The sequence below is a fragment of the Falco peregrinus genome, chromosome Z (genome assembly GCF_023634155.1).
Source record: "Falco peregrinus isolate bFalPer1 chromosome Z, bFalPer1.pri, whole genome shotgun sequence".
NCBI classification, from domain to species: Eukaryota; Metazoa; Chordata; class Aves; order Falconiformes; family Falconidae; genus Falco; species Falco peregrinus.
The window spans coordinates 61,763,195-61,785,555 of NC_073739.1; the positions used below are offsets into that span (position 1 = coordinate 61,763,195).

Below are 22,361 nucleotides of genomic sequence, written 5' to 3' on the forward strand. Positions count from 1 at the left end.
CCGGCCGGGCCGCCGTGGCGGGGGCGGGACCAGCGCGGGGCATCGGCCCCGCCTAGAAGGGGGCGCGGGGCCGCGCGCGCGGCCAGGCCGTGGAGGGCCGCGTGCCCGCCCTGCCGGGCTGCCGGGGGCCGGGGGGGGTGCCGCGGGCCGGCGGGGGGCGAGCCCTGCGGGGGCAGCGGGCCCGGTGCCCGCCTGTAGTGACGGGGCAGGGCAGGGCGCAGGCCCGGGCGCCGCAGGCAGGCCCCGCCGCGGGGACGGCGGCGGCGGTCGGTCGGGGGGCGCCACCGCGCGCGCCCCTCGAGCCCCGCTTCCCGCTCCCGCAGCTGAGCGGCGGGGGTCGCAGCTGACACCCGAGTGCCAAGGCCCGGGCACAACCCCCCGTGCCGGGGCAGGCTGGGTCCGGTGACTGGTTTGGCATGCAGTCCGCCGTGTGTTCTGCCTTGCAAATCCTGGCACGCCCACCAGAAACGGAAGAGAAAAAATAGATTTCCCGTTTAAGTGCTCTTTTGGTAGCCGAGTTTAATAAGAAGCAGTTTGATTACCCTAGGGAATAAACCCTAGGGAACGGCACCCTGTGTTGAAACAAGAATTGCCTCAAAAATGAGTTCGTTACCCAGTGTGCAGAATCGAAGACCGAGTCGTTAAGAGCAGGAGACAGGGCCTTCGCTACGAAGCTGTGCAGGCGTGGGCACCAGGTGGGCTGGCACGCCTTGGCGGTGTCCACAGGCAGATTTGTACATGACCGCATGAATATTAATTTAAGTTCCAACCCTCTTAACATTGACTGGATGGTAATCTACATAATGGTTGTGCAGTCTTACTGATTAACTACACGTCTTCATTGAGGAAGGCTCTCTTTGTGGGCTGGGGTGTTAAGGGTGTGATTTTGGTGTTATAATGGAGGTAGTTTGCCTAAGGACACATCTTTGGCTTCTTGTCCAACAAGCATCAGAAATATCTTGATTGCAAGAGTCTTCTGTTGCCAGCCTTCCAGCCTGTAATTGTCCTTCAAAGTTGCCTTATCCTAAGCAGCAATTCCTTCAGTTAATCATCTGTGATAGCTCTTTGCATGGGACACCCTGAGTCAAAATAATGCGTGCATTCTGTTTCTCAGAAATATGTGCAGATTGTTCAACAAAACGATATGTCCATGTATTCTGGTTACGAAATTTGATAGCAGAAAGGGACTATAGTAGGCTAAGTTGTGAACGGTTTTGTTATAACTTGACTGGGAATCTCCTGATGAAATTGATTGTACCTGGAGTTACAGTTCAAGTTCTTTTTAAATTGACCAGAGAAAACGAGACTGAGCACTATGCATGCGGATGATCACTGTTAAGGATCTAACTGCAGTCTTTCTTAGGTGGTAAAGAACTCCATATCTTGGCACTGAAAGATTGAACGTTTCAGACATTAATATTTCAGTTTTTAAGTCTTTCCATACCCCAAATCTGAACTGAGAAGGGACTGGCTTATCTGCTATCTGGGCTGAAAAAGATTGCAAATTTGTGATACTTCCCTGAGCAAGTAGGTCAGTTGTTACGGAATCTCCATAGATAAGTCTGGATAGTGCTTCTTTCATTAATGCTTAATATGTTACAGAATTTTAAGTATTCCAAGCAATTGTCAGAGATTAATTTAAAATGCCTATGCATGTGTTTCAGGTACTGCTTATTTCAAAATTATAATCAATGCACTCTTATTCTTTTTCAAAATTTAATCCATGTTCCAAAAGTACAAGATTTAAGATCAACCTTAAATCCTTTCAGCAATTGTGGTAGCTTTTAATTAGCCTAACTTCAGAGAAGTTTAACTGCAGAATTCAAGATCTTTTGTTATATATTGTGCAAAATTAAACTCTGGAAAAATTATTCTATTTATAAGAACATTACGTAAGGTTTTCCTGTGTTTTGACTAGTACATCTCATCCAAAGACAGTTAGCAGAGATGCAGAAGTTGTTACTGCTTTGAATATTCTTCTCCTTTCTTTTTGCATCTCTCAGTGGAGGTTACCAGAAAAATGAGCTCTAGAATTTGAAATACAGAAGTTCTGTAATGTCACAACTGACTGGGATATCCTCCTACAGGTAAAGCCTTTAATAGTACATATGATATTCCGAACTACTGGTCTGCAGAAGAATGGCTGCAGAAGCATGGCCTTAGAATCTCTGAAGATCTGCACAATCCAGGCCTGGTATTAGAATAGGCCTGTAATCAGAATTGTACTGAAGTTGCTGTGCTGAAGTTAACAAGAAAGGTAGCCTTGAGCTATTCTTGAGTCCTGAGGCCAAGTAATTATGTTGTGCCAACAGGCCGTGGCTGTAACAAGCTACAGCTGCTGGCAAAGCAGGTGCAGGGCCAAGAAAGATAGGGACCGGTATGGGAAAATAGGGAGTAACAAACTACAAGGCTGCAGCACAGCAACACAATTAGCTACATGGATGGAATGCTTATTTTAGTCATGATAATTAGGGGTGTGAGAACCATGCGCGTTTAGAGACTACTAACAATTGTATTTCTGCTTTACGAATATGCATGTGTATCGGTTCTATACAAGTAGTGTTAGAAACTAATAAAGTTGAGCAAGATGCATAACTCATATTGAGCGTCTTCTTGACTCCAGCAAACCCTTCTTCCAACACTGGTCTGCTTCCCAAACACAAAACAGAAGCAAAACACTGTTTAAATTGAGTACTTCTCAGTCCCTGCAACAGTACAAAATTCACTTGGAAAGTAATCCAAATAAAAAAATAAACTTGGATATCAGAAGAATAGCAACAAAATGCACAAAATGCTGAAAGCCTTGGTTCACATTAGCTGCCATTAAAATGCCAGAAGCAAACAATGACTCTATTTTAGCTGAACTGTTCAAAATTTAAAACTATGTATGAGCCACTCCCTCTCCTATAATAAAAAACAGAGCTATTGGGGAAAAAAAAAGTTGAATAGAATGGGTAGACATGCAGAAAAGGGAATTGATGAACAAGTGACCAAACATCATCTTCATTCTAATCAACGTTTAACAGAACTCCATTAACATCTTACAGGTTGCTGTAGGCCAAAAGAAATATTTAGCTTTGACCAAAGTGGATTAAAACATGTAGGAGGTTCGTTCCAATTTTGCTCACCTGTTTTTAAACTTTACAGTAACTGTATCAGTGCACTTACATTCAGTAAATAAAGTCTTTCATTGTACCTTTACCTTGCTTGTATGACCAATGATGTCACATCAGCTAGCAAAGACCAAGGCATTCCATAGCTGCAGTGCAGAAAACCTTCAGCTTCTCTCAGCTGGGTATCTCAACATCAGTCTCCTGAAAGTCCACACAAGAGATTTTGACTGAGCTCCAGACCTGGTGCTCTAACCATGATTTCAGAAAGATTTGCAGTTGCAGAGTTATCCAGAGTTGATTGGGTGCTTGGGAGAACAGCCCTACAGTCATTGCATTAAATTCTCAAAAATATGCGTTAACACCTTTCTGGAAGAGGAGAATTACTACTTAAAAAAACGTATTCTTAATTTGTAAAAAGATGGAAACTGTACTTGGAAGATAACTGATTTATCAGCACCCATTGTGTAGTCAAAATTATTTTCATTTCTCTCAAAGTTGCTCCAGAAATCAGGCAGTCATGGAACTTTGCAATTCATAGGGGTCCCCTGGTGAGCAGTTTTCAGATACTGTGAAGGCAAATGATAAACTATCCATCCATCAATAATATGTGTTCGTGAGGGCAAATAAGCAAACCTTTCTGAAAACAAGAAGTGGGGGTTTTGGAGGTACAGGACAAATCTCAGAATACGGAGCATTTGCTTGCCCTTACAACAACATACTTTTTCTGTTTCATTAATCAGCTGAGTTTCTCCTGTGTTTAGAAAATAAGCCTCCCTTAAAACTGCATTGTTCCCTTTTCTTTTTAGTTTCTGAAAAATAACAGCAATACATTGCACTTGCAGACATCATGAAACTTAAATTCTATGTTACCTACATAAAGTCTTTAAACAAAAGCAACTATTAACATTTTGTCTAAGACTGTTTCCAGATCTTTCTGCAAGGTTTGAAAAGCATTTACTGGGAAATATTAATTGCAAATGTCAGCAGCAAAATACTGTCCGTTCAGAAGGAAGTTACAGTAAACCCTGTATTAGGTGATCAGGAGAAAAATATTTTTCCTTAAAAGAAGTCAACTTCAGAGTACACAGTGGGTGGTTTGTCAGAGGTGGACATCAGCGTGATGCTTGCTATGCTTCCAGGGGTGGGGGAATGGAAATCAAATGAGGTAAGGTAAAAGCAGGGTACACCTATCTGATAGAAAATCAAATATTTCTAAGTTTTAAGCAATTTATGAAAAGAAAAAATTAACTTCAGATTCAGCTACTCCTTGGGCAGTGGTAAAACTTGCCTCTGAAAATCCCAAGCCCCTGAGACCAGTGAGAAATTCTGAAGCAAGGATTGGTAGAGGATAATCAGGTTAAACAAAATGTACACACACAAGTCCATGGGACTTATGGGATGCTCCTGAGTGTTGAGGAATCTAGCCACTTGAGACCATCATTAGTTATCTTTGAAAGGTTGTAGTGTTTGAAGGAGGTGAATATCACCCCTAGATTCCAGATGGGCCAGAAGGAGCATCTGTAAAACTACAGGCCAGTCAGCCTCATCACAATCCCCAGGAAAGTGACAGCACATGTCATCCTGGAAGCCGTTTTTAAACGTTTTAAGGACAAGAAGCTGATTAGGAGCTGTGGGCGTGGATTTGTGAAGAGAAAGTTATGCCTGAGCACCTGATGGCCTTCTGCAATGAAATGACTGGCTCCACGAACAAGGGAAAGAGCAGCTAAATAGCGTTTATCTTGGCTTTAGCATGGCTTTTGTGAGTGTGTACCGTAACATCCTCATAGACCAACTGATGAAGTACAGATTAGATGAGTGGGCAATCAGGTGCATTGGAAGCTGGTTGAACTGCCCTGCTGAAAGGGCCGGAATCAGTGGCACAAAATCCAGCTGGCAATGAGTCCATAGTACCCCAGGGTCAGTATTGGGTCCAGTTCTGTTACATTGTCATTATATTTTCATTAGTGACCTGGACAGTGGAATGTTGGGCAACTTCAGCAAGTTTGCAGATGATAAAGAACTCTGAGGACTGGCTGATACCTTAGAGTGTATGTGCTGCGATGCAGAGAGTGACCTCAAAAGACTGGAGAAATGGGCTGACAGGCATCTCATACTGTTGGGCAAAGGGAAGTGCAAAGTTCTGCACCTGGGCAGGAATAACACCATGCACAAGTACGTGCTGGAGGCCAACTGCACTGGAAAGCTGGCTGGCAGAAGAGGACCTGGGGATCTTGTTTAGCAGGTTTAACATGGACAAGCAATGTGCCCTTGCTAGAAGGCGGCCAACCCCCCTGAGCTGCACTAGCAAGAGCATCACCAACAGGTTGAGGAAGGTGATCTTTGCCCTCTCTGATCAGCACTGGTGAGGCCACATCTGGAATGCTGTGTCCAGTGCTGGGCTCCCCAGCTCGGGAGGCTTATTATCAATGTGAATAAGTACCAGATGGCAGAGTATAAACAAGACAGCCAGACTCTTCTCAATGGTGTCCAGTGACAGGACAAGAGACAACAGGCACAAATTGAAACACATTAAATTTCATTTAGTCCTAAGAAAAAAACACCCTTTGTTTTACTGTGAGGGCGGTTGACTCCTGGAATTGGTTGCCCAGAGAAGTTGTGGAGTCTCTGTTCTTGGCTATGTTCAAAACATGGCTTGAGTAACCTGCTGTAGTTGACCTTGTTTGGGTGGGTTGGAGTTGCACTGGGTGATCTCCAGAGAGCCCTTCCAGCCTCAGGAACTCAGTAATTCTGTGAGAATGAAAGGTGCTTTCCTGAACTGAGTTAATCATTCTTAATTGGTAAAAAGCTTGGAAGAATACTTTTTGTTACCTTTCTGTAATAATGGAGATATTCTTTAGTAACTGCAGGATGTCTTTGAATGTCCATTACATCACTGCTGCCTTGCTCAGAATATCTGTAGTTAGTGCAGGTCTACGGTTGGTGGAATCGTTGTTCTTTGATTATTTTTTATGTATATTACAGTACCTTTGAGCTACTTCACTGATGGTTTCCATAATCATGTATCTTCTTCAAAGGGAAAGTACCTAACAGACTTTCTTCCTGTCATTGCCAAACCTGATGATGAGAGGGAACCAGCAATGCTTTGCTCAGTTACAAATACACTGGACAGGATTGGGTGGAATGTGATTAAAGAGTGAGACTAGCATTACTAATTCAAACAGGAGAACAAGCATGAAAAATGTCTTTGTTTTTCTATTCCTTTGTAATAGAAAGGAACAATGCTTGACTTCTACCAAGATGCAATTAAGAACAAACTGCTTTTCTGCCAGGAAAGCCTAGCTGCCAATTTCTCAGTAAGTGCTGTAGCAAACAATGTCTGGAATTGCTCAGTAGATCATATGAATTTTGGCCAACTTTGTATTGGCCAAACAGCACATAGAATATCACATATATTATTACCAACCTAATTACAACTAAGATAGTCTACAAAAAGCTTTGCCTGAGAAACCTTCTATGGGCACATGAAAATCTCAATGAATTCACATCACTGCCAGCAAAATCAGCTAATCTCAGAGGTTTATACCTGTCATACTATTTGTCTGTATCTCAAACTGCTTTTCTCACTTGTCAGAATATTTTTCTCAGTTGCCAGTTATTCCTTATGTGGTGTTGTAACTGTTACTCACCTGACTTGCTCAACAGTCTTAAATGAAGAATGACTGATTGGTACATTGTTCAGGGAAGAACCTCCCATGTGGTGGCAGGATGGCCATATGGTCCAGTGATACTCTTTTCAGTGGACATCTCTCAGCTGAGTTTGGTTGTCAAATGACTAGATGTTTCAGTGTAGGCTACTTGCATACCAACTCATGCATTAATGCATTTGGAAGATGCTAAGCAACACACTCTTTGTTCTTTTTTTTTAAGTCAGGCTTTCATAATTCTGCAATTATGTACTGATCTCAAAATAAAAAACCTAGCAGTCTTTAGGGAAAAAAAATGTCCAAAATTAAAATAATCATCGTATAATGCAGTTTGAATTTAGGGAACTTCTGACATCTTTATGAGACTTTGAGAAAAGTGAATGGTACAAATGTTTAAAATACTGCCATCATTTAACCATAATTAGCACCTTTTGTTCTCATCAAAGCATTCAAGTTATGTTCAGTATACTACTTTTTATTCATTTAAGATGGTGAATTTCTATGTTTAACTTAATTTTTCAGTATATGAGTGATGAAAAGGCATGTGTCAATCTGGTGAAGAGATCCAAATAGAAATAAAGCATTTTTCTTCTGAATGTTCTTTCACATGCAGTACTAGAATGCCACTAAAACCCAGTATATTTGTATAGCTTTTGCTGCATAAGGTTGTTTCCATACATGATAACTACAATATGCGCACTACTGTACGATCAAAATTCCAATGTTTTGTATAGATGGGTGATGCAGGAAACAGGAAACAAATGTGTCTTTTCCAACATGACTATTCTTTCTCTTGTGAATTAATCAAAAGGCATAATCTTTAAATGCCAGTCTTCTACTACTACTCACAGTAGACCGCCTGTTCAGGCTGACTGCTGATAATACTCTTATTTTCTCAGGTTTTGCCCAGATCTGTGCTCCAGGTCAAGATATTTTTCTGGTTCTCATAATGGTAGGAATTTTACTCTTTGTAGGAATTCATGCAGGGAGCTTTCCAAGTTCTGCATGTGGCCAAAATCTCAGTTCTGAGAACTGTTTCTCATCAGAGTAGGTGATTAACATGAAATCTGAAAGCAAGAGTGTATTTTTTGCCTATGTCTACTGTTATTTCAGCACATCTTATTTTGAAATAAAACTGCACATGGAAGGAGGATTTTTGAAATATCTAATACAATTCAGATTCACACCTTAGTTTAACTTGAACTACCTTTCAAATACAAATTGGAAAATGTTAACTTTGTAGCATTTCATAGACTTCATTTAAACTCTGACAAATCCACAGTTCTTCCCGAAAGCTAGAGATTGGTTTCACCCCTTTTCCATCATCATTCTATTCGGATTTATCAGGTAGCTGCTCTCTTTTTTGTGTATGTCTTAGTAGAATTTGCTTGGGTTTTTTTTAAGACAACTGTTTTTTTAAGATGATCTTACAGAAAACAAACTTAATTCTATGCAGTAATCCCTAATGCACTACATTGGTAATCTCAAAAATTATGTAAAATACATTTACCAAGATCTGTTTTTCACAAAGCATGAGACCGATTTTATACCCCTACCCAGAAAATTATAAAAATATTTTTGTAGCATAAAATTTCCCTAGTAGTAGTTGTTTTACACAGATGAAACTTGATCTAGAAATCTTAAAATCCTACCTATTGAGATTAAGAGATGTACTCTACATAGTCCATGTAAGCAGCTGAAACCCTTTCAAACTTCCTGCCTCTGGATGGCATTTGTCTGTATAAACTGGCATGGCTAAACTGAAACAGCTGTGAGATTTCTGCCTCTGCTTTTTATCTGTATTATAGCAAGCACATGAAAAAAGTTAGGGTTATTGTATTTAGCATAGCAGTATTAGTTGTAAGAGTCATATTAGCAACTATATGAGTGTTTTATAATGAAGTTTCCCTTCTCCCCTTAAAATTGCTTAAATCAAAGATGGGATAGTTTTTCTCTGCTTTCATAGATCATATAGAATGCTTTGGATTGGAAGGGACCATTAAAGGTCATCCGGTTCCAACCTCCCTGCCATGGGCAGGGACACCTTCCACTAGACCAGGTTGTTCAGAGCAGCCTGTTCTTGAACGCTTCCAGGGATGGGGCATCCACAACTTCTCTGGACAACCTGTTCCAGTGTCTAACCACCCTCATAGTGAAGAATTTCTTCTTTATAACTAACCTAAATCTACCATATTTTAGTTTAAACCATTACGCCTTGTCCTATCACTACAGGCCCTACTAAAAAGCTGGTCCCCATCTTTCCTATAAGCCCCCTTTAAGTATTGAAAGGCCACAGTAAGGTCTTCCTGGAGCCTTCTCTTCTCTGTGCCGAACCACCCCAACTCTCTCAGCCATTCCTCCTAAGAGAGGTGTTCCATCCCCTGATCATTTCTGTGGCCCTTCTCTGGTCCCACCCCAACAGGTCCACGTCTTTGCTGCACTGTGGACTCCAGAGCTGGACCCAGCACTTCAGGTGGAGTCTCACCAGAGCAGAGTAGAGGGGCAGAATCACCTCCCTCGACGCGCTGGCCATGCTTCTTTTGATGCAGCTCAGGATTCAGCTGGCTTTCTGGGCTGCAAGAGCTCATTGTTGGGCCATGCTGAGCTTGTCACCCACTAGTACCCTCAAGTCCTTCTCCTTAGAGTGACTCTCGATCCATTCTCCACCCAGCTTGTATTGATACTGGGCATTGCCCCAACCCACATGCAGGACCTTGCACTTGGCCTTGTTGGACTTTATGAGGTTCACCTCTCAACCTGTCAAGGTCCCTCTGGATTCATTCAATTTCAATTCTTTTTAAACTTACTCTGAAATAAGACGAGGGACTTAGCTGACAACCAGTAGTGTCTAGATAGTATTTTTATCTTGGAATCTCCAAGTGCATATTAACAAAGGAAGATTATCACCACCATTTACAGACTGGGAAAAAGCACCAAAGCGGTAAGAGAGAGATCTGAGAACAGATTCTGCATCCAGTTGTCATTTCAGGGCAGCATTTTTTCAGTCACTTACGAAAACTAGTATCTGTTTTCCAGACAACATTGGATTACGGAAGTATTTCTTCTTCAAAAGGGATTTTTAGAAAACTGTATAAAATTTTACATATCAATTTTGTAAGTTTATATTAAACTAAAAATCTATGATATACTTTTAATATCAGTATATATGAATAAGTATGTGGAGGAGAAGGAAAACAAAATGGTAAAATTCAGCTTATTTATTTATTTATTTAATTGTCTGCTAAGAGACCTGCTACTTGCTATTTTTCTGGCAGGACATACTACTGGAACTGTTCAGGTAGGTCCCTGGTATTTCTAGAGAAAAAAACCCATATTTTTTCTATGCTTTGAGGTCCATCCTGCTGTGAGTCAGCATGTAGCTCTACGTAAAGGGAAGATGTTTTTAAATCTCTAAAATACCTGTCTGAACAAGATAGTTCATAGGCATTGGATAGAAAATTCATTAATTCACTGGGAAGAATTTCCACTGCCTTCCTGCCAAAGTTTGTAGAAGCAGGGCAAGCAGATTGAATACATTCAGGACACAAAAGTTTCATTCCTCTAAAGCCAAATAATTTCACATGTAACGGAGAAACTGCAGAAATGGACCTTTCTGTTTTAGTGCCTGACTCTGAGGCACAAACACAACTCCATTCTACCCATTAGATGTGAAATTTTCTTTTCTCATACAGTAGTTGAATTGCCATCATCGTACGTATTGATCTGATAAACTGGAGTTCATAGAGTATCATCTTCAGCTGGATAGTATCACCTGGAACGGATGCTGGGGGGATTTTACCGGTGTGCTTAATTGTAAATGTTGCAGTATATGTATCCACGACATTGCTGAGCTGTACAACGCTGCATTGTGTACTTTAGCTACTAGTAGACAAGAACCGGTCCAAAACCAAGACGTAAGCCAAGAGTGCTGAAACAGAGCCAGAAGAGAAGGTCATGAGAAGGTTGAGAAGAAGAGGAAGATGATGATGAAGAGGATGAAGATGGCCCAAATGACCACCAGAGGACCCCCAACCCATTAGACCACATATGCATAGTAAGCGTGTAGATATGATAAGTAGTTCTTGGAATTGTAATGAGTACGCTAATAATTTCTCAGAAATGTCATTAATATGTATAGATCAGCCATATAAAGACAGTGAAAAAAGCATGCAAGTTGGGTGGAACTTATCCCCCGCCCATCTGACACCAAAAATAAAGAATGTCTGCTTTCTGAAACTCAAAAATGAGTATTAGAGATTTTTCAGTATCAAATTGGCTGTGAGGATGGGATCTTGCTTCTGAGCTCAGACCAAGTATGGGATCAAGGCACAGCTGGCTGGCACCGTAAGGATTTCCTGGGGACACCCCCATCCTGGTTCCACTGGTCTCATGAGCAAAACTTCACTAGTAAGATAAAGGCATTCTTTTGATTTTGAATTTTGATTTGAAGTCCTACCTATAAGTCAAGATGCATTCCTGGTGTCGTAAGACATCTCATGGGGTGGTTTAGATGCATCTCTGAATTCAGTAGAGTCTGTGCCTGTGATTGCGTGACACTGGTACCTGAATTAGACTCTCATTTGTGACGTGCACTTGAATTAGACTGTTGTCTGTTTGAGTTGGTGCCTGCGTTTGGGTGAGTGACACAGGTACTTGTATTACAGTCTTGGTTTGAGTCTGTGCCTGCATTCTGTTACTTATCTTGCATTTGTGTTACTTGGCTGTTGTGTTGTTATTTGTGATATCTGTATTTGTGAATCTGGGTTGGACATAATAGTCTAAGATAGAATGGGATCCAACATGTCTAAGGTAGAGAATGATATAGTAAGGAAAACCCCTTTGGAGTGTATCATACAACAATGGAGAACAACTGCAGGACCACTGGGAGATAGTGCCTGGTGAGTGGACTTGATTAAATATGATAATCAGTGGTGGCCACTTTATAAGTTAAAAAACAGCTGCAGGTGGACAAATAATGGAACTTTAGATTACGATACTTTGTTATAATTGTTATTTTTAAGAAGGGAAGGAAAATGGGGCGAGGCAATATACACTGAATATGTTTTTCACCTTACGGAATCATCCTGAGTGGCAGAAAGAGTGTGGAATTAATTTGGCACCAGTGATCCTTTAGTGCGGTCATTAGAGAGGATGAGAAAATTTGTCAGAACGAGAGACCTCCAATGAGGTGTTGTTCATCTTGTGATATATGATGGAGGTGTTTAGAATTGAAAACCAGGGGGAGAAAAGAAAGGGGGGGAGATTCAACATTATGGCATTTCCCTTCCCAAGTAACCGTCATGCGTGATGGAGCCCGGCTTCCCTGGGGATGGCCGAGAACCTGCCTGTCCATGGGAAGTGGTGAGTGAATTCCTTGTTTTGCTTTGCTTTCACATGTGGCTTTTGCTTTACCTAATAAACTGTATTTATCTCAACCCACGAGTTTTCTTACTTTTTCTTTTCCAGTCCTCTCCCCATCCCATCGCAGGGGGAGTGAGGAGTGGCTGCGTGGTGCTTACTCGCCAGCTGGGATTAAACCATGACAGTCATTTTTGTAGCCCAGCAAGGGGCACAAAGGGTTTGAGATAACGACAGATTTGAATGGAATGTGCTAGTTTGAATTTTATAGCTGTTATTGTTGTTTTGCTTTAATCATCAGGTTTCTGTGTGGTTTCTGTGCTTGCCATGGGGCTCACTTGCTGCAGAGGCTTAGCGCTCGTTAGTGGCTGCTTTTTGCTTTAGCTGCTTGCTGTACCGCTTATCACCTCACTGTGCAGTGCCCGGCAACATTCTGATAACAGCCATGGTGACAAGCCTGTACTGGCAGATGGCCAGGGCATTGCCGCTGTGTCTGTGCTGCTGGACTGGACAGGCTGGAACACCAGTGTGACAGGAACCACGTGAACCAGTGGAGGACAAGCCTTACCAGAAGCAGTGCCAGTGTAGCAGTGACCCAACCTGAGTTGGCTTTGGTGCCCAGTAACCCCATACAACGCACCACCTCTCCACTTCTGATTGACCACCATCACAGATGGAGCCCAAAATCATTGACTAAATGACATTTGTAGATAGATATTTTTACAGGGGTGGTCCACAGACTAGGGGAATGACATCTGTGTGTTATATCAAAGGATGGGAACGGTGGTGCTGGTTAATGAGGTTGTATTGGAAAGTGTAGCACGACATAGATGGTATGGAATAAGGGGGGCATGCTGTCCTAGTTTCAGCTGGAATAGAATTGATTTTAGGATTTGGTGTGAGAACAGTGATGATGATATAAAGTCAGGGACTTCTCAGTTTCTTGGGCCCTGCCAGCAAGAATGCTGGAGGGGCACGGGAAACTGGGAGGGGACACAGCCAGGACAGCTGGCCTGAACTAGCCAAAGGGATGTTCCATACCATATGACGTCATGCTGAGTATATAGGCTGGGGGAAGATCAGGCAATAATTGAGTTTTTGGTGGATACCAGGGCAATGTATTCAGTAAACAATAGTATTGGAATTGTTGGTGCAACAGGGAAAGCTGAAGAAGCCTTGTTTTTCAAACCAGTATCATCTATAATAGGGAAACAATGGGTACCTCGTCAGGTTTTGTATTTGCCAGGAGCCCCCAGACCTTTACAAGCAACAGTTGAACTTGAGGGTGAAGATGTTAAAATGATGATTCCTAAAGGTAACTATGTCCGTATGCTAGTACTGTCTTTACAGGAGGATGGAAAAGAGAAAAAAGAGAAAGGGGAAATCCTAACAGAAGTGGAGGATGCAGTGATTCCCCTGGTCTGGGCTGGAGAGAGACCAGGCCAAGCCAGGCTATCCGGGTATTGAGTGTCAAGAAACAAAGCCCAGGCTGAAAAGTGGATCATGAAGTACCTGGGGTTTCGTATTTCCCAAGGACAGCAAGCTCTCAATGTCAGGTGAAAAGAAGCAGTTTGCCAACTCCCAGAACCACAGACTGCTCATGAACTGAGACTGTTTCTGGGAATGTCGGAATGGTGCTGATTATGGATGACTGACTATGGGCTATTAGTAAAACCTTTATATGGACTCTTGAGCAGCTCAGTGGGATCACATTTGGAGTGGAATGCAGAAGAAAGGGCAGCCTTCGAAGCAGCTAAACAGTCCCTCATGAAGACTCTGGCTCTTGGGCTTCCAGACCTAGAGAAACCTTTTGACTTGTTTGTTTATGAGAGAAGAGCCTTTGCAATGGGGGTATGGATGCAGAGATTGGGCTTCTTCAAGAGGCCTGTGGGATATTTTTCTAAACAACAGGACAACATGAGCAAAGCCTGGCCTGGATGTTTGAGAGCCATGACTGCCACTGTTCTGATTATCCAGAGAGATCAAAAATTTACTTTGGGACAAAGAATCACAGTTTATGTTCAACATGATAGACAGGGGAAATCAGAAAGCAGACAGACCTAGCAGCACTGTCTGCAGAAGAAGAAAGTAATCCATCCTTGATAGTCTTGGTTCCCTTAAAATCTCCACAATGACCCTAAGGGCCACAGTAAAAGAAAATAGGTGGGCCATTACTGAAGATAATAGAATTGTTCTTCCACAACCAATAATGACTGAATTGACCTGGAGAAAACACTTACAGACACACTGGGGAACTGAAAATTTAGTTAAATATTTACCAGGATCAGTTTTGAGTAAAAATGTGTGGAACGTCTTGATGTCAATCACCAAACTATGTGAAATATGCCAAAGAAACAAACCAAAGACAGAAAACTGAATTCAATTTGGAGTTACCAGGCAAGGACGTTCTCCCGGGGACTGCTGGTAAATCAATTTTACTGTGCTACCCTGAAAGGAAAATTACAGGCATCCACTGGTTTTAGTGGATACCTTTTCTGGGTGGCCAGAAGCCTTTCCCAGTTGCACCAGTAAAGCTAGGCTAGTAGTTAAAGTATTATTAAAAGAAATTGCTCCTTGATTTGGAGACCCGCAAAGCTTATCATCAGACAGGGGACCACACCATGTTGCAAAAATTGTAGAGCAAGTAACCAAATTTTTAGGAATTACTTGGGAACTTCATGTCCTATACCACCCACAATCGAGTGGAATGGTAGAAAGAATGAATTATACACTACAACTACAACTTGGAAAAATCTGTCAAGAAATAGATTTAAATTGGGTTCAGGCCTTACTGAATGGTCTATTAAGATTTAGAGTACAGCCCAGAGGAAAAATTAAAACAAGCCCCTTTGAAATGATGTATGGGTTCAGGCCTTACTGAATGCTCTGTTAAGATTTAGAGTACCCAACTGCCAACTTCAGGGAGGTGGCAAGACCTACCTTTAATAGGGGTGCCCATACCAGTCAATGAACCTCAAATTAACAATCCAAAATATGGCAAAGGACACCCTAAGAAACCATGGTGGCTGAATAACTTTCAAAAGAAAGACAATAGGGAAATACAGGTTACAATGTTGCTAGATGGCCCTTTGTCTATTCGGACCAGGCAATGATTCTGTAAGTGCTAGTGAATTAAAATTTGGGGATGACAAGTGTGGTAATCATACAAATAACAGAAACTACAAAACCTTTATAGATAGCTTCCCTGGGTGTAATAGAACCAGGTAATTTTGGAGACCTACATTAAGCCACGTGGACAGAACAAATTATTTTGGTCTCCCAGTCCCAGCAGGAAGTGGTTGCTACTGGCTATGTGGAGATACAGCTCATAAAACATTATCCCTCAACTGACAAGGAGCATGTACCCTGGGAGCCTTAGTTCCTAATCTCACAATAGTAGATCCACTATATACCCAAGATAATTGGGACAGAACCTTTTTCAAATGAATGACAAGAAGCCAAAATGCTATTGCAGACAAACCCACAGCCTTCCATAGCTTTGCTAGATGGTTTCTTCCATGGTTAGCGGTTGAGAACCTAGGTGAACTACAGAAGAAAATAGTGAATAAACCAGCGGTAATAGAAAATATTGAAGACAGGACCATGGATGCAATACAGGCATTACAAGTCAAAGTATCCAGTTTATCAAAGGTGGCTCTACAGAACTGAATGACTCTTGATTTATTGTTAGCCTCACAGGGAGGTGTTTGTACAGTTATTAATACAAGTCGTTATATGTATGTGGATCAGAATGGCAGAATTTATACTAATTTACAGAACGTTTGGGAACAAAATAAAATTTTATGTGAAACAAGTAAAGATGACACTGATTGGGGATTCAAAGATATTTGGAACAAACTCATCTCATGGCTACCTAATTTGTCCTGGTTAAAGAATTTGTTCATCCTAATTATTCTAATACTGGGAATTTGCTGTTTCTCTTGTGTTGTGACTCAACGCTGTAATTATATTACAGAATTGTGTTGGAGGTACAGATATAATTGAGTAGTTTAAAATAGAGTAATTGTCAAAGAGATGATAATTTGTTTTATACAAATCATCAAAAGAAAAGGAGGGATTGATACCAGAGGAATTTTACCGGTGTGCTTAACTGTAAATGTTGCAGCTAACCTATCTACAACATTGCCGAGCTGTACAACGCTGCATTGTGTACTTTAGCTACTAGTAGACAAGAACCAGTCTGAAACCAAGACATAAGCCAAGAGTGCTGAAACAGAGCCAGAAGAAGAGAAGGTCATGAGAAGGTTGAGAAGAAGAGGAAGATAATGAAGAAGAGGATGAAGATGGCCCAAATGACCACCAGAGAACCCCCAATCCATTAGACTACACATGCATAGTAAATGTGTAGATATGGTAAGTAGTTCTTGGAATTGTAATGAGTACGCTAATATTTTCTCAGAAATGTCATTAATATGTATAGAACAGCCACAGACAAACAGTGAAATCAGCATGCAAGTTGGGTGGAACTTATCCCCTGTGCATCCAGTGCCAAAAATAAAGAATGCCTGCTTTGTAAAAATGAGTATTAGAGAGGTTTATATCTGATTTTTTGGTATCAGAACTGAAAAAATCAGAACAGTACTGAGTTTTTGGTTTGGAGATACTGTTTTGAAGGATGACAGTCCAGGTGGTGTTGCAGCCAAAGTGACTGCTTTCATTTGCTCTCACATGCTGAATTTCTAAGTATAATTCTTTTGCCTTAAGTTGGAAAAATGATACCAGCTTTGTTCATATCAGTCAACCAAATTCTTCTTACCGGCAACACAGAAAATTATATGAATAATGGTAAGTTGCACACTTAAAAATCTAACCATGTGTCCTGCTGCATGACAAGATGATTTGGTCTGGGCTGGTCACCCTTTGCCAGTACTTCTAGTTCCTAGCCTCCTTCATGGCATCAGAATACAGACTTCCACTGGCAGTAAAAGGATTAGAATCTTTAAAATTGTGAAGTTTGAAAACATACTGGAGTGTAACACAATGCAAATAAACATTGACATTTTATTTATAACTTTTATTTTAAAGTGGCATAAAATAGGCATTATTGCAAAACGAGTTTAGTTTAATGAGTACTAAGACTGAAAATTCTTTTTGGTATCCTAAGATGTCTGAAAATAAAAGCACATGTGGTGGTGCATCTCATCATCTCCCCTGGGCCACTCTACAATCAGGAATCCCCATTAGGCCTTAGCGTCTGTGTAATGAGTTGGGTGGCTAAGCATCCCTTGACAGTACCAGCAACTCTCGCACAGCTGAGGTGGGAAACTGCACTGGCTGTACCAGAAACATTCCTTAGATGAACCAAACCAACACCTGACAGCTTTGGGACATTCCTTATCTGAACCATAACAAGTCTGGGAACAGTATCTGAATCCAAGTGGTATGGTACTACCGTTGTTACTGAAAAATCAGTTGAAGAAACTTTCTAAGACTTACTCTGAAGTTTATGAAGCAGGTATTCTTTATTACAGTGCTGGGGAGTGGGGGATATCTCTTCTTAACAAGCCCACCTTATCCTTGAATACATGTTCCTTATATTCTGTATAATCATACATATGCATTTCCCCCCCCCAAATCCATACATATTCAATTATTTCCTGGAATTCATTTACATTAGTCCCTTCCTCTTTTGCACATGTGTAGCTTTCATCTGAATTGAGTCGAAGTGCTGCTTTTGTGACCACCAACCCAAATCCATTTCTAGATACTTCTTGACCTGGTCATCTCAGTCTTCTCACAGTGTTTTTTTGGCAAAACCTGGTAGGTTTTCATAAGATTCAATCAGTTCTTTCCTTTCATCCTAGATGTTCCTTTCAAGTTAGATCATAAATCTTGTCCATACAATATCAGGTCTTCTTGATCACAATCTAATAATTATACTGATACAAGGACTTCTTGGTCTCAATCTAATAATTATACTAAGGCTTTATATATACTAGGGTTATACATTAAACTGCGTAACACTGGTATCACCATCACTGGAATTTTGAAAAATTTCACTAATTATCAACCTGGATTGGGGCAGTATGGAAAATTACTGATGACTAAAGCCAATCATCTCTAACCCAATAAAGAAGCATTCTAAGTGAGACACTTTGAACTCTTCTGACTGCAGCAGACTGTAAACAGCATCTCCCTCTGAGTAGGATGCCTCTCAGAGCTCGTGAACTCATAAGCCTGCAATACTGGGGGACTGCTGCTGAAAGCTGATCACATCTCAGATTCATAATTTACTATTGTGATTGTAGTAAATCTTGTTTGACTCACTTTTCAAATAATAAATTGGCAATGATTAAGTGCTGCTAGAATCCTGTGATCAACCTTGAACTCTGAACAAACCTTAGATGTCGTTTAGATAGAACCCGTTGACCAAGTCTGAGACTAAGGTTGGATCTAGCCTCACCTAAGCTCTATTAAGAATTTAAAAAGCAAGAGGGTCCACTCAACCTCATCGCTCAATGGGGGGTGGTGTGTGGGGGGTGGGGTGTGTGTCTACCTTACCGTTTTACATCTTTAGGCTTTGTGTAAATCATCCCAGCTTAATTTTAAATTTTATTCCTCTGCATGATTTAACTATGTAGTAATAGAGTGAACCTCGCCACCACTTTGTGAAGTCGCACTCCCACAAATTCCTATAAAAAGTATTTTGCTCATACCTTTGATAGTGATTCTTTAAGCAACTTCATCTAAACCACTCATTCGTGACAGCACATCATGGTTATTGCTATAATAGAATAATTATAATCTACAATGAAAAAAACCCCATATATCACTTAACTGGAGAGTCAGTCCCATTATTCAAATCAGTAAGTGTATTTTCATAGCTTTTTAAATTAAAAAGCAGCAGGAAATAAGTTGTTTGGGGGTTTTATTTCTTTGGAGACTTTTCAGCATGATCTCTGACCCTTGTATGCATCAGCTCCAACCTCATCAGCCATTTCTCATTACAGTTAGCAAATGAGACAATTTTTCATTATTTTTTCACAGGACTCAGTATTAAGTCAGCTAACAAGATGTTAGTATCTATTTCAATATTTATTAGTAAAACTCATTTTCTCAGTAGAGGAGCCATGGCTTTGAACTGAAGTACTTCTGACAGAAATATTCTAGCAAAAATACCTTCTCCATATTCAAAACCAGTTGTTGATTATTCTATTATGAGTGGAAGTTGTTGCAGAAAAAAATCAATCAAATATGCTGAAACATTATGATGTTAGGAGCCTTGGCACAATACTTTCAAATCATGTATTTTGCCAGTGCATACTTATAATTCAGCGGAAAGCTTTTCCCCCTTTTTGTTGGTTTGGGTTTTTCCTCCAAAGTTTCCTTCACAAATCATCGACATTAGCAATTGAATGTGGATTTCGCTGCAGAGCATCTGGTTCATCTGCTGCTGGTTTCTTATTAAGACAGAGTCCTTGAGAAGTTTGTCCAAATCAATAATTTCATAGGTCTGACAAACAAAAGTGAATATTCTTTACAGTTTTCTCATTAATTTGGACAATGTTGAAACAGAAAGAGTTCAGCAATTTGCTACATCCAACCATACCTCATGAAGTGCATGCAGTGCAGAACCACATTCCCCTTTGTGTTATGCAGCTGTAAAAATAGATGGTGGGTTTCCTGATGCTCAAAAGCTCAGGCCATGCAGAAAAGCTATGGCATTTCAGCAGTGTGACCTTTCATGGGGAACTGTTCTCAGCTGTCTTGGGAACCTTGTCAGCCCAGTCATGATACTTGTTCTGTCGCACCTTATTACACCTCTAGAACTTTTAGTCAGGTATTCGTATAAATGTGAGTGGCTGAAAATGTCCTCACTCAGCCATTACAAGCTACATGTTCAGTGAATCCTTCACAGCTCAGTAACATTTATCCATAGCTACTTAAAAGATTATTCCCTTAAGTGGGATAATTGCAACCTACTTTTGAAATACATAAAACTCTGTGCAGAGTATTTCTAATGTAGTCTAAAACATGTAGGTTGTAATGCTTATTTCCTACTTTATCTTCCTTTAGGCTGAACAGCTGCTTCTTTTTCCACATGTAACTCTTATCCTTAATACAAAGCAGTGTTTCAGATCTCGCAGTACAGAAATACAAGTCATGTTCTCGCAGACAGTACCAGGAAAAGCAAACACAGGAAGGCAGAGAGCTGGAAACTGGGGAGTGTGATGGGGCGGGGCTGGACTGCAAGAAGGGGTGATGCTGTGCTTGAAACGGGGCTCTTAGAAAGCCTTGGACAGTGGAAGAGGGGGACTCCTGGGAACCCTCTGAGAAACCTGAGGGTGCCTGCTGACGGCAGGTGCATGGCAGAGGCAGCCACAGGGCTGCAGGCCTGGGGAAGCTCTTGCAGCTTCTGGCAAGGGTGGTCAGCAGCTCTTGACCCAGAGTGCACACAGCCTTCGTGGCAGCAGCCCTGCTTTGGGACAGTGATGCTGCCGCCCTTCTAGCTGATGCCAGGGGGAGGCCCCTGTCAGAGCTCCACAGGGGTGCCCAGGGCCCTTCCGGCACCTTCCCCAGGAGGTGCCTTGCTGTTGGAGAGCTGTATTGCCAAACAGAGGCAGTGCAGAGCTCAGCAGGCTGCACAGCACTGGGTAGACGGGATCTCAGAGACCCCACAGCTTCCAGAGCCCTGGACCCCACTGCAGTGCAGACCTGCGCAGAGTCCGTCACCAGCAGAATGGCAAGCAGTGTTATCAGATGAAGGCAATGGCTGGAAGCTGGTGTCTTCCAACACCATGTGTAAGTTTTCTGCTCCACCTGAGGTTCACCCTCCTGAGAGCTGAGGAGGACCTGAGGGTGCTTTCAAGCAAAGCATCTGTACAGACTGGCCGTGTGCAGCACCAGGCCTCGCGGAGGAAGCAGCAAGCAGTGCGGTGGGCAGCTCCCCGCGGCAGGGCACACAGGCACCCACCGGCTGCACAGGTTTGCTGCCTGCTGGGAACCCAGGTCCAGGATGCTGTGGAGAGACTGCCAAAGCTCCTCTGAATCCCTGCCATTCTCCCACGTGGGCACCAGCAATACCTCCAGGGGCAATCAGTCTCTGGGGGGACAATCAGAGGTGTGCAGTCCCAAGTGCTCTCCTCCTCGGTCCTGCTTGTCAGGAGTGAGGGCACAAGGAGGAGGGAACTGGGCCTGAGCGCCAACAATTGGGTGCAGAGCTGGGGTTGGAACAGCGATTTGGTTTCTGTCACCACGGGAACCTCTTTGAGAACAAATGCCAGCTTGGAGAGATGGGATCCACCTCACTAAGGAGTAGTGGGGCTGTAGTAACCCTTAAGATTCACATAGTTAAGTAATCATGTCAGCTCTAGATATCACTTTCAAAAATGTGTCAAGTCTAGAAATTAAAAATATTTTCACTACCAGAACATACATTTATACAGAAACTGTGTGTGCATCTCCCCTGAGTAACCTGAAAGCCCCAGCTACTGAATGAATAGCACGGGTAGGTGTAGAAAGCTTAATTTCTAAAATAAAAAAAAAAAACTTAAAGAGCAATAAAGGAATAAAACCAGAAGTTATTCACATTGAGCTATCTATATACATCAGTTATTCAAATTATGGTTTCTCTTTTTTTTATCTTACAGGATAGGTTCTTAGGCTCATGGTTTTCCAAGGAAAGAACCGAAGCCCGTAACTAACGATAGGCTTTTTTACATGCAGTATCAGCTGTTCACGAGGAAGTCTCTGACCCAAAACAATCCTCTAAAACAAGTCTAGTTTCCTTAATAAGAGTGAAGTTTTACTTCAGAAACTATACTTGTTCTGGCTGGAACACATTCCAACATTCATTTTCAGAGGGCAGATGCAGATTTGTCTTTTAAAATGAAAACTATAGAGAATGGCCTAGTAGTTCTTTAATTTTCTATATAAGACCATTCAGAACAAGTGATCTGCTCTGAGACACTAAAAAATGTTTTAAATTAACTTATTCAGGTGGGCCTCTGGGAAAGATAATTCTTGATGGCAGAACAGCAGGTATGACAGGCTGCCCAGGGAGGTGGTGGAATCATCATCCCTGGGGGTATTTAAAAAGCACATTGATGTGGCACTTAGGGACATGGTTTAGTGATGGACTTGGCAGTCCTGGGTTAATGGCTGGACATGATGATCTCAAAGGTCTTTTCTAACCTACATGATTCTATGATTTCATACCGTAACTCAAAGAATGTTTTCTAAAATCAGCTTGTACCCAACTGAG

At 41.7% G+C, this 22,361-nt stretch overlaps 1 long non-coding RNA gene across 1 annotated transcript; it reads left to right on the forward strand.

Annotated features, from left to right (window-relative positions):
- Nucleotides 1–100: 100 nt before the first annotated feature.
- On the forward strand, nt 101–20,370 carry LOC129782717 (uncharacterized). The gene is made up of 3 exons (XR_008744756.1): nt 101–10,832; nt 12,071–12,139; nt 13,473–20,370. It is a non-coding gene; the product is annotated as an uncharacterized LOC129782717 (long non-coding RNA).
- Nucleotides 20,371–22,361: the final 1,991 nt, after the last annotated feature.